We start from the raw sequence: 10,661 nt of genomic DNA, 5'->3' as shown, positions 1-10,661 counted from the left end.
CGTATGTGGACATGCAAACAACCGAATTGTTGTCTCAAAGGTGTTTGTTGTTGAGTATAGTAGGCAGGAACGGTGTACTTGAGCTGCTATTTTTGAAATACTTAACACATCAGTAGAATGTACAATGAATGTAGGTGCCTGTAGGCGTGCATATTGAGGAAGTTCTTTATGTTGTTCTAATGAAATTTTGGTATGTCACTGTCATCACTTCCGGTTTCTCCTGAAATTTACTTTTACCTGGAAAATTTATTTTCATTCTCTTACGACAGTAAAGTGCGTGTTAACCATCCGTATCATTTTGAACTGAATATCTTGGACTATATTTTCAATCTTATTCGTTAAAACAATGTTTTTTGTTAATGTTTCCCAGAAAACAATTAAGTCTATATTTAATTCACATATAACTCGATCATCCAATTTTAATAGTACCTTTTATATAAATAGCTATATGGGTCTTATTTATGTTTCTGTTTCTGATAATGATGTCTGGTGCGTACCTCTCAGTCTGCTTAGCAGGACAGAAAAATAAATTAAAATTTTCGGTAATTTTCTTTGTGAATTGTAATCTCTGAGACTTGGAACATAATATTCTTAGAAAACTATTGAAAAATGAAAACAAAATTTTTCAAAAGTTACTGAAGAGATACGCTTATTCTAAAAAGTCGTATCGACTTTTCTATAAATAGGACTGCATTATACAATGTGCCCTTCCATTTCAAAGGTGGTAGGCTGTAACTTGAAGAAATTTAACTGCTGTTTCAGGTAGGTTCAGCGGATACTCTGGTTTACTAATTCCTGCAGACAAGCTTACGTCCCTGTTAAAAATTCTCCTTGGCTATCTCCTGGGCAACGTGCATACGCAAAGTGTAAGTGTATGTCGGGGGGGGGGGGGCGAGAGAGAGCGTGTGTGTGTATGCGTGAGTGTGTGTGTGGGGAGGGGATGAACTGCATCCATACATGCGGATATAACTGTTTGTATATAAATGTCTATATGTATATAGGTATATTAGAATCTTTTGTTTTAAAACACGGCGGGACATCGCCATACAGCAGAATTTTGTATGAATAATTATCTGTATTAGACATCAAGTAATAAACGAAAATAAAACTGCCACTTCCAGAACAAGTAATCTTGTTTTATTATATATCTTTTTTTTAATATTGCTGCATTAGTCTTATGATTATACGTCTAGCGTAAATAATTATTCTTCCACAATGATTTGACAGAATATAATCTTATGCTTCTCTAATGTGGGGGACAACGGATTGGCGAAAAATGTAAATAACTACATATCTACCTCCATACATACATACATACATACGGCCTGTCGCAGTATTACCCAATTTTGCCAGTCGACTGGGATCTAGTTCAAAACGGGGGCACCAGTTTTCATTTATGTTTTATGTAGTGTTTTTGGTACCGAAAGACTTTCAAACTTCGTATACTTATCTATTTTGTGTTATAGAACACAAAAAAAAATTTTGTATTCGAATTAATTTCATGTAAAAAATTGTCTTATTTCGATAATTTCAACCAATCACTGACAAGTATTCAGCTGTTTACAGTTACTCCTTTGGCAGTTTAAGCAGTGTAAAGCGTATTTAATCTCCATTACTTCTGACATTTTGCAGAGAGGCAACACATGTGTGTTCGTTTTCCCTAACCCTAATTGACTTGCTCCTTCCCTCAAAAACCAGGCCTTGTGCCTATAATAGAAAGGTTTATTAGCTACTGCCAATATGCTTCAGCCATTTTTTGACAAGGAAATAATAATTTTATCACCGCCAGAATCGTTTGAGAATCGTTTGTTTACGTAGTCAGCACTTAATGTATTCGGCTGAATGGACGTCAGTCATTGGTTGAAATTACAGAAATACGACAACTTTAACATGAAATAAATTGCAATATAATAATTTTTCTTAAGAAGACTAAGAGAAAAAGATGTTTTATATGACACATTCTACCAGTTTCCCAAGTTTCAAAGTGTTTCGTTAAGAAAATACTGGTGCCCCCGTTTTGAACTAGATCCGTCGACTGGAATGGAGCAACGTGAAATGCATCACCCAGTCCAGCAATCAAAACCACAATCTTATGATCATGAGTGCACCACTCCTAACCACTAAGCCATACACCTCCACATATATGTGTCTATGTGTGTATGTGCATGTGTGCGTTCGTTCGTTGGTGTGTATACTTAAATATATCTGCATATACAAATACAGATATGTATTTATACATGTATGCATAGGTATATATATTTGTGTGTGTGTATGTTCATGTGTGTGTGTACGTGTGTGTGTATTATATATAAAAGTTTGTGTGTGTGTATGTGTGTGTGTGTATTCATACATAAAAGTAATGTATCTAACCCTTCAAGAGTTGAATTTTTTTTTTTTCAGATTTTCATATTCCTTTTTTGTTTGTTTTGCCTTCTGATAACTCTTATTGTATAAACAGTCTTTGGTTTAATATTTTCAGACATTTTGAACAATTTGTTTTCTGATAAAATGATATTTATTACTGCTGCTGAAACAATTGTAAAGACATAAAATTTTAAATAGATATATCTTCTCCTCTTGCATTAACTATATGCATGCGTGTATGTAAGTGCCTGTGTATGTAGCTATATGTTTGATTGTATATGTATAAATATATATATAGACACACCTATATACACCACACACACCTAGATACATCACACACACACAGATATACACCACACACACATACACTACACACACACACACATACAGGGTGGGGAGAGGTAAAATGTGATTGAAATCTTACAATATTAAGGGTAGACATTCCTTTCCTGTTCCTCTGCCCTCAATTCTAACGCAGACAATGCTTTCGGGAAAGACATGAATACTATAACAGCTTTCATTAATTCTAGTCTTTGAGATAAAATAGTAAGAAAATCAGAATTGTGTAGCTAGAGTATGTTTATTATACAGGAATTATAATTTTCCAGCCGTTTTCTTGTATGAATTGCTTAGTTAAGTGTAGAACCTTCTGATATTTGTAATCCGTACTTACTGTTTAGGTCATCACAGAAGGATGTTAAGTAAAGTTGGATTCAGTTGGTGTTGAGCTCAGATACTTAAATTCTGGAAGTAGATACGTACGACACAATAAAAATTATAATAAATATATAAATGAAATTAGAATAAATAAATGAATAAAATGTATAGAAATACACGATTTATGTCATATATTTATCATGTTATGACATATATGTCAAATACACTATATTCTACTCAAATATGTTATATGATATTATACATATATATTCTATCAGTAAATGTAATCAATAGAAGGTGATATGTGATGTATACGTATTATATAAAGAATATATCATACAATGTATGGAGTGAAATAGATAGTGAGGAAGAGAGAAAGAGAGGTGAAAGAAGTAAATATAGAGATCAGGCTTACGATACGAAGAGAAAGAAATGGTATACTCTTTGAAGAAGTTAAATTGTACAATATTAATACATTTGATAGGAAGATCAGTTTCAGGTGTGTGGGTTTACTGTTTTGGTTTTTCGTTCATGCAATTTTCCAACTCTGTCGTAATTCCTGGAAAAAAAATAACGCCTTTGAAGTTAAAAAGAAAAAGTGAGAAATAGCGATTTTCATTTCTTTACTTGCAGTGTAAATGAAGTGAGTTGGTTTTAACTTAGAATTCGAATAATAAAAACAACAATTATGCTGACGGAGAAGATAAATGATGATTAGAATATTAGTGATTAAGATAATGATTTCTCACAACCTTTCTTCAAGCTATACTGCAAGCCAACATAACACTCGTAAATCTCACGTATTGTCATTGCCTACAGCGGGAGACTGTTTCTACCCAGTAATACTTACTCATAACTACATTTGTTTTGCTTCTTATTGAACATGTATTCCTGAAAAGCTTCATTTGACATTTTGATCGCAATGGGCCTAATTAGTGGTTTACTTTCTTTTAGCGGAGTCAGTGGAGTGAGGTAATGTTTTCTGCCTTTCGGTTTGTGCTGTCCATTATCGGAGATGATTCGATTTCGACAATCTAGAAGATTGTACAGTATACAGATGTCTGAGTGGGGTACTCTACACATAACAGATGTGAAAGCTAATACTCTGAACATCGGAGAGTTAAAGGATAGTAGCCAAAATTAATAGGTTAGAAATTAGTGATGATGTGTGTCTGTGAAATAAATAAATAAAATTCATAAGATTAAATAAATTTGTACCGTGATAAGAAAGGTAGGTGTCTTAAGAAGAAAAGAAGCGTTGTGTTGGCAAAAATCAAGTTGAAAATAAAACACAGAGTAGGTTGATTTGTTGACGAAAACTAGACAAAGGACGCTAATCGAAATGTGGTCTCTAATTTACAGCAGACATCTTCCTTCTCAACTTTCTATTTTCTTATAAAAGATAAGAATGTTATTCACGGATCACAAATCTTTTAGCTGGTTGCCTACTACTCTGCTCCTATGACCAGCTGTGGCTTTTTTTCTACTTCCTTTAACAGAACTCATGTGAAAATATATAGCCTGCATATTTATATCTCAGACTCACAGATATCCTTCTTGTAATTATCATTAAAAAAAAGTAATATAAAATTATACCGGCAGATGGTCGATATAGCTATTAGATAATATTCGCGAAACATCAGCCATAAAGCTAATTATAACATTTAATAATTGTTACTATTTTTGTCATTTTGTTTTATGCTAGTTGAGATAATTTTTTATTAATTCAGTTCATTATTACCATAAAAAATTATCTGAAAGGTATTTATACATTTAGTCATCATAGAATGTACCAAGAAAGCATGAATCTTTTCCCTCTCACATTTTCTCTCTGTTATAAATATGAACTTTAATGAAATATATATATATGTGTGTGTGTGTGTGTGTGTGTGTGTGTGTGTGTGTGTGTGTGTGTAAACTACCATCATTATATTATTACCACTGCACCATGATCGTTATCAGCAGCAGCTGTAACGACATTTTTATTAAAATCAAAACTTCAGTTCTCTGATCAGTAAAAAAATATGAGTCTACGTATCTTTAGATAGTATAAAAACGATAATATAAATTCTGAAGTGCTTTTTCTCCTTGAGTTCAAAACCTACTGCAATCGAGAAGGAGAAGGGTGGGGAGGCGTTTTCAAGCAGACGAAAGTTCTACCAGCAATATGGTGGTTGGACAATATTTTTCCCTATGTAAAATGATGCCTATCTCTGTCGGCTCTTCTTGAGTTTCTACATTATTATCGTTACATCTGCAGAAATAGCAGCGAAACTCCCTCAAACTTCATCCTACCGTCTTAACGGATATATCGTACAATGCAGTTCCTGATATCTGAACCGAAACATTGAGAGTGCACAATGACTCAGCATGTAGTCAATACATTCACTTTATGACTGTGAATTAACCGAACAAGAATGAACCTCACATATACTACATACAGAAAATTTGGAATATTTACCATAACTTACTTCCCGAAATAGACACCGAAGTATTTCGGCTATTCATCACCTGATCATCCGCTGTTGAACTAAAGACGTTTAGCCCTACAATAATAGCTGTTGCTGACATTACAAGTGGTTGTCATACAAATTGGCTCAGTGACGGGCAGAACAGAAAAATCACCTAAAAATAATAAGGATTTCAGAAAAGTAATGGAAAATAACTTACAGAGAGCTTTGATGGGGGAATATTTTTGATTAATGCACGTGAACCAAGGCAATACAATTTTAGTTCACAGAGCGCAAAATAACTTGACAGGTAGTTGGTACTATGAATTTGTATCCATGGGAATTCAAAACTATGAATGCATACAAATATGCTTTTCATCAAGATCCATACACGGTAAACCTACTCAAAAACTGTCACCGCATACAAATACGTGCCTTTCTCGCCCCGCCCCCCCCCCGTCTCTTGCTCTCTCTCTCTCTCTTCTAACACCACGTCTACAGTGTACTCTGGTCTTCAAATCTGGGGCTATACAAAATACACACACACACACACACATATATTGCCTTCGAAACGCGGAGTAGTGGAGAAGAGACAACTGAAGATGGGTAATATTCTTTATGTTGCATGTCTCATTTCTCTGTTTTTTTTCGTTGTTCGAAAAAACAGTTCCGTCTTCTGTCCTCGTCTTTGTTTTCGTTTCTCATTGTGTTTAACGTTTTTTTGTGATGTCCTGTACCCATATATGCTTGTATGTATACATATAGATGTCGGTATGTACATATATGTATGGATACATGCATATAATTATATATTATTTATGTTTTATATATATATATATATATATATATATATATATATATATATATATATATACATTTATCTATCTATCTACCTATATGTATGTGTGTGTGTGTGTGTCTTTCCATATGTATTTATATGTACACACACACTCATACACATACAGACAGTATTCACTTAAGGGCGTTTCGTCCTGACGTCGGTGTGAAATGATACAAAATCAAATACAGTAAATAAAATTCACTAAGTGTACACTTCTCAAACTAAAATTTTGTCTACTTTTATTATTCTTTTCTTTTTTTTGTAACTTGTTACTTCTTTCCACTTCGGTAGAATATAGATAATAAATAAACAATGATGGATAAGGATAGTAATTATTCATCATTTTTTTTTTTCACGAACGTCATTTAAGATACGTCTACCGGCTAGTTCAGAGTAGATGCAAGTCTTACAAGGTACGACAGCACTTAAAATATACGAAAGCCAAAGAACGAAATTATATTTAAGAGATATAAATTAAAATAGGCCTTGCAGTAAAGTTTGTTTGATCCTTGTTGGATGTACGCGGCACAAAATGTTTCTTTTCAAATTTCCAGTAACAATTTATCTTTCTCTCAGCCATTTAGACATGGTGTTAAATGAAAATTATGAATTGAGACAAATATATAAATAAAGCAAAGTGACCGAGTGGCGAACTATTAAGAAGTTTGCCTGATTCAGAATTAGATTTTGTATTTGCTTTGCTTTGAACTCAGTGGTGACTCTTCGAATTTTCACTTTGCAAATATTTATTGATTTTTTTTTTCCTCGTTGTAATGGAGGCTAAAAGTGAATTGTGTACCACTGCTGTCTGAGGGTTCGTACATATACAAAATCGTAATAATAGAGCAACATGTGTAACATTAGAAACTAAATTAGAAGTGTTACAGAGATTCGACTTTGGCTAGCAAAGCTGCATATACTGGAAGTGCTCTCGGTCTTCACCTAGCAATTGTACAAATAATTTACAATAATCCGGAAAGAAAATTAAGTTCGTACTCAGTGTAACACCGTTGAATGGTACATTAGATATGAAAACCAACATATGGAAAGACTTTCAAACATGGATAGAGAACACATTACAAATGAAAAATGCAGCATAGAATTTTGTCAGTGAACAGGTCGCGGTCTCAAAGCGACGAAAATATTTTGACAAATTAAATTTAAATGTTGAAGTGAATCTAACAGTCTTTATGTGTTATTTTAAATGGCTTATAAACACCTTCCACGCTGCAATTGTTTTCATTCCAGTACACGATTTCGGATCAGGTCACTTGCTATGCACGTACATCTCCGTAAGTTTATATGATTATTTAAAAAATGCACAGGGTTTCTTAATGTGAAAACGTCATGGTATGCTGTCGTTGATTGGGACGTTTAACAAATCGTGTAAAATTTCATCATATACAGATAACAGGGGAATTCTTAAAAGCCGACAGAAAACAGCAGTTACTTTTCCAACTTTACTGGAAAATATTATTAAAGAGGATACTCACTACACCCAATTTTTAACGTTTACGGGACAGGTTTATTTGGAAGCAAATGCCAAAACGAACTTAGATTTCTAAAGAAGAAAGATTTGTACCTAGTTTCAAGGCTGCCAAAGATCGCGTGGTGAGAATGCTTCAGGAGATCTAAAGTTGAAGCTTCTTGTTGTTTATCATTCTCTAAATCTCAGCTTCTAAATTTATGCCAATCAAATGAAAAGGAGTAGATCACCAGAACAGTGTTCCAAATTGGTTTACTTAATGTTTTGGTCCAACTGTCAAAGAATACTGTCAGACGAAGATCCTTGAAAATAAGACCTTGCTTCTTGCAAACAATGCTATCTAATCTGGATGAACTGAAAGATAATGGTTCAACTTATGAATCAACCTGGCTGATTGTGTTTAGACGTAAAGAGTTAAGGGGTTATTGCTACATTCAGAGCCTACTATTTGCGGTGCACCTTTAAGCAAGTACTTAAGATTTTAGATAGAAAAATTAAACTACCAGTAAAAGAATTTTGACGGGGTTACCATATTATGAATACCATTGAAAATTTGACAGTGATATGGCGAGAAGTGAAAACAGCCACAATGAAATTTGTCTATGGTAAAATCTATCCAAATTGCATTGCAGACTTCCCGAGTGACAAAGAGTCAATAAAAATGTTCAATAGGAGATTACTGAAATTGCATAGCAGGTCGGATTTAATGAAATAAATCAAGATATTGAGGAATTACTTGAGTCACGTGATAAAGAGATATCTAATGAGGATGTCGTGGAGATGGAACAGCACCAAACTGAAGAAGGTGACAAGAGTGAGAATGCCAAACAACTACGAATTTGAACAACTAAAGATCCGTCTTGAAGCTTTACAGCATTTTGATAAAGCTATGTCCATCTTTACCGAGAGATATCCTTAGATAGGGAGGGAGTGAGAGAGAGAGAGGGGAGGGAGAGAGAGAGGGGAGGGAGAGAGAGAGGGCTGATTGATGATTCGATACAATTGTTACAAAAATTATACGAAGAAAAGAGAAATAATGTATGACAAACTATGGACGCATTCTTCAAGTTAACAATTCTTATTGTTTTTTTTTTTTATTTATCTTTAATATATTTATAACACACAAACATATATCAATGTTTTAATATTAGAAGTGTTCTGGGTTTTAATTTAGAAATAGTTATTGTGACTAGAAATATATGGTGGAAATGTAACTCCTGTTTATGTCATCAAAACGAAGAGAAAATTGACTTTGCTTTACGTCGTTTCACTTAAAGCCGACATACACAAATATACACGTGCGCACACATGCATATACACACACACACACACATACATTCATATGTATATGGATGGGTGGATTTATATATGATGTATGAATGCATGTATGTATACGATGTGGGATCGAATTATTAGTGTGTCGACAAAGATATCTTGTAAATTCTGTTCCGCGGCAGTTAACGTCATTTAGCCGACGATGACTTGGTGTTTGTGAAGCGAGTGAGTACTAAACAAGTACCGTGTCCGATATAATCGGCAATACTCCTGAAAGCGGTGCCCTGGCATAGCCATAGTCTAATGACTGAAACAAATATACTCCAATCACAAACCCGCAGACATAAGACAGCCAAATTATCAAAACTAAAACAATAAAAACTGAATATAGCAAGAATAGTGAGTGGAAGACGGTGAGAAGAGGTTGAGAGAGAAAAAAAATGAGGTCAATTCTGCTTACTTTGCTACTGTTAGGAAGCACAGCTGTTATAACAACTGGAACGGTAGAGTAATTAGCACGCAGCCGGTCAAACGTACACACATACACGACACATAGTGAGATTCACACACATACACATTTAAGTAAACATGCATGCACACACGCGTCCCTACTACCCACACTCGCATGCACTCATGGAATAAGCACATGCATACACATAGTGTATATATACACACACACACATATGCACGCACGCACACACACACACACACACACACAGAGTAACATTTATGTTCGTGTGCGCGTAATATATGTATACATGTATGTATGTTTATATATATACATGCGCACACACACACACACACACACACACACACACATATGTAATCTGTAAATAAAAGAGATGGAAGAGGTAGTCGAGTACTACAGCTGTTTCAAAAGCACATCGGGTGCATCTTACGTAACATTACGAATGTCTTGTACCCGTCTTATGTACTTTTTCATCAGGTACATACGACCGCTTAGTTGAAAATAGTTTACCGTAATGAAAAATGTAAAAGAAAGCCAGGCTAACAAAAAGAATTTTAAAAACAGAGAGTGGAGTTTGGAATCGGAGAAAGAGCCAACAGCGTGCCCTACTCAAGTAACCGACTACCGTTACCTTACTTTGAACTTATTTTCCTTTTTCACTATCTCCTTTTTTCCTCTTCCCTGTTTTCCCCCCATATGAGCTTTTATTACTCATATTTATTTACCCTAAGCAATAAACATCACAGCTTCTATCGCTCCGGTTGCCCATTATTGACGCCACACATATTTTAATGAAATTATAATCTACTGCAGCCATTACAATAATTTGAGTATGCTGATAACGAAATGAAACTACATCTCTATCTATCTTGCTATGGTAATCGGTGAATAGTACACGCAATCGTTTCTTTACCGATTCCAACCTTCACTCACATCTTTTTTTAATTCTTTCTGCTATCCCAGCTTTTCTTTGCATTCTCTATTACAGCGACCTGATAAAAAAAAAGTATTCCAGACAGCTACGACACATTTGTAATGCTACGTAGGATGCACCAAATGTGCTTTTGAAATAGCTGTAATAGTGAACTACTTGTTCCATCCCTTTTGTGTACAAATTTG

General features: G+C 34.4%; 2 long non-coding RNA genes across 11 annotated transcripts in view; one reads left to right on the top strand and one right to left on the bottom strand.

The window, feature by feature from the left end:
• Nucleotides 1-10,661, top strand: part of LOC106868233 (uncharacterized) — a 469,773-nt gene that overhangs the window by 220,068 nt on the left and 239,044 nt on the right. The window lies entirely within an intron of this gene.
• LOC106871231 (uncharacterized) overlaps nt 2,926-10,661 on the bottom strand; it is a 47,699-nt gene continuing 39,963 nt past the window's right edge. For both annotated transcript variants that reach the window (XR_016237548.1, XR_016237547.1), the window contains exons 3-4: nt 3,497-5,646; nt 2,926-3,108 (exon numbers count right to left, since the gene is read on the bottom strand). This is a non-coding gene — a long non-coding RNA (uncharacterized LOC106871231). The remainder of the gene's footprint in view (nt 3,109-3,496; nt 5,647-10,661) is intronic.

This window comes from Octopus bimaculoides, chromosome 20, assembly GCF_046866305.1.
Source record: "Octopus bimaculoides isolate indiv1 chromosome 20, ASM4686630v1, whole genome shotgun sequence".
In the NCBI taxonomy this organism is placed as follows: Eukaryota; Metazoa; Mollusca; class Cephalopoda; order Octopoda; family Octopodidae; genus Octopus; species Octopus bimaculoides.
Note: the sequence above shows the minus strand (reverse complement) of the source record. Positions and strands in the feature narration are given on the sequence as shown.